The 2,772-nt window shown below is 40.4% G+C and overlaps 1 protein-coding gene across 1 annotated transcript in view; it reads left to right on the top strand.

The window, feature by feature from the left end:
• IFT122 (intraflagellar transport 122 homolog (Chlamydomonas)) overlaps positions 1-2,772 on the top strand; it is a 75,942-nt gene that overhangs the window by 16,004 nt on the left and 57,166 nt on the right. The window contains exon 5 of the mRNA XM_006901039.1: positions 1,028-1,094. The gene's annotated coding sequence lies outside the window, so the exon portion shown is untranslated. The remainder of the gene's footprint in view (positions 1-1,027; positions 1,095-2,772) is intronic.

The raw sequence follows: 2,772 nt of genomic DNA on the forward strand, positions 1-2,772 counted from the left end.
GTTTTTGTTTTGGTTTTAATAATTTTGTTGATGTTGTTATATGTCATCGAGTTGACTGCAACATATAGCTACCTTATGAACAGTATCCCTAAGCCCTACCTTATCTGAGCTAATCTCACTGTCTGCGACACACGCCAGGTATTGTGTCAATCCATCTCATCCAGGGTCTCCCTTTCCTGCACTGTCCCTTCACTCTTCCAAGTATGATGTCCTTCTCCAAGGACTGGTCCCTCCTGGCAACATGCCCAAAGTATGTGAGATAGAACTTAAGAATCCTTGTCTCCAGGGAGCATCCTTTCCAAAGCAGACCTGTTTGTTTCCTTGGCAATGCATGGTATATTAAGTATTCTTCTCTAGCATCATAACTCAAAGGCATCAATTCTTCTTTTACCCTTAGTCATTGTTCAGCTTTCCAATGCATAGTAAATAATTTCAAAGACCATGTCTTGAATCAGACGCACCTTGGTCTCTTGAGTGATATCATTGCTCTTTAGCACTGATAGCAGACTTTACCAATATAATTCATCTTTTGATTTCCTGACTAGATCCAAGCAAGAGGAAATTGTAAATAGACTCAATCTGTCATTTAAATTATAAAGCTAGTAGAGAGAGACCTTCATCCTACTTCTCCCAACAGTGGCTTCTTTAAGTGACAGTTGTACAGTAACACATACAGGAAGCTAAACCTGGCACCATTTGTGTGTATTGTTTTGTGTCTTTTTTATTAAGCCCATAGGTGACCACTGTCGCTGTGTAGAACTGTCCCCCCAAACGATACTCCTCACCTTGCCTCCTACCTAGTTATCCCTAGTCCCTGGTAACCACTGATTTGTATCTCGCTAATTCTGGTTTTGGAGAATAATAAATAAATGGAGTCATATAGTATGAGATCTTTTGAGATTTTTTTCCCCTCAGCAAAATGCCTTGGAGAGCCATTTAAGTTGTTGTATATACAAATTTTTTTGTTCCTTTTTCTTGCTGAGTATTATTCTAACCAGTGTTTATTCATTTTCATTTTGTGCTGAAGGCTTGTGGTCTCCTGAACAGAAGTCTGTTTCCAAGCATAAATCAAATAGTAAGATCACCTGCTGTAGGTAAGTTAAGATGGCTTTGAAGGTAAGCTTTATGCTCCTTTCTTTTCCAAACTTCCACAACTCAATTATTTTACACAGCAGACAAGACCTTGTGTTTAGTGGGCCAGGACTCCAGTATTCTTTTATCTCAAGCAGAGGAGAACTAGAAGTTGCCTTCATGCAGCTGTCTAGTAGTGAACCTCTTCTCATTCAGTGTCCTGAGTGGAGCTCTCTGGAGATGTGGGGCTGCTGTTCTCTGCACAGTCCAGGCAGTGGGTGTGGTGGAGGAAGTATAGGCTTTAATGCTTGGCCCATGTTAGAGGCAAGAGTCTTCTGCTGACAGGATCTTTGACCTTGGGAAAGTTTCTCAGTCTTGGGGCTGGAGTACCTCCTCTTCTGGCAGATGGTGATTGAAAATACCAAGTTGGAGGGTTGTTGTGAAATGCACACAAAACTGTGAGTGCAGAGTGTAGCACAGCGCCCAAGTGGGTGGACCTTCCAGATTATAGTTAGGATTGCCGTCCGACCTCCCAGTGTAGCCTCTCTTTAATTCGACAGCTTGCAGAATACTTGCTGCATGTCAGCTCCTGTCCCAGGTGCAGGGAATACACAGAACCATGGATTCTGTTTTTAAAGAATTATTTTTTTTTAAAAAAACCTGATTTACGAAGTTTGAATACATTGATTTTCACAAAAGATCCTTCCCATTTTCTTTACCTCACCCTCCCCTTGAATTGTACAACCCTATGATTAACACCCCACCCTCTGCCTATCCTCACCCCTCTAGTTCCACCCTCCCCCACTGTCTTAGATCCTAAAACTCATTCTACAATAATGGTTTGATACAGTATTTGTCTTTGTGGGACTTCGTTCACTCAGCATAATGCTCTCCAGTCCCTCCCAAGTTAGGTGGTTATTTACAAAATTTCTCCTGCGTGCTGTGTAGTATTCCATCATATGAATGGACCACAACTCAGTCCATTTGTTTATGGTTGGACATCTGGGCTGTTTCCATGTTCTTGCGATGGTGAATAAGGCTACTATGAATATTGATGTACAAGTTTCCATTTGAGCCTCAGTTCTCATTTTCTTGGCGTATATTCCAAGCAATGGAATAACTGAGTCATATGGAATTTCTGTGTTCAGCTTTTTAAGGAAGTGCCAAACTGCCTTCAATAGTGGTTGTACCATTTTACAATCCCACGAACAATATAAAAGAGTTCCTATCTCATCACATCCTCTTCACCATTTTTTACTTGCTGTCCTGTTAAACTTTGCCACTGTTACTAGAGTGAGATGGTAAGTCATTGTGGTTTTGATTTGCATCTCTCTTTTTGCCAGTGATTTGAAGCATTTCTTCATGTGTCTGTTTGCCATTTGAATATCTTCCTCAGTGAAAATGTTTTCCATGTCTTTTGCCCATTTTGTAATTGGGTTATCAGAATTTTTCTTGTGGAAGCCCACAAGACACTTGTTTGAGATGGTATTGCCAAATGTTTGTTCCCAGTTGGCAGGTTTTCTTTTTACCCTATTGGAAAAAGTTTTTGATGAACACAGGGATTTAATCTTTAGAAGGTCCCATTCACCAATTTTATCCTCTTCTGTACATTTCTGGCTTTATTTGGCAGTCTCTTTATACCATAGACTAGGTCTTCTAAGCTTCATCCCAGTTTGTCTCTTATGAACTTTAAGATTTTGA

Source organism: Elephantulus edwardii, unplaced genomic scaffold (genome assembly GCF_000299155.1).
Source record: "Elephantulus edwardii isolate Elephantulus edwardi_28Jun2011 unplaced genomic scaffold, EleEdw1.0 scaffold00306, whole genome shotgun sequence".
Lineage (NCBI taxonomy): Eukaryota > Metazoa > Chordata > Mammalia > Macroscelidea > Macroscelididae > Elephantulus > Elephantulus edwardii.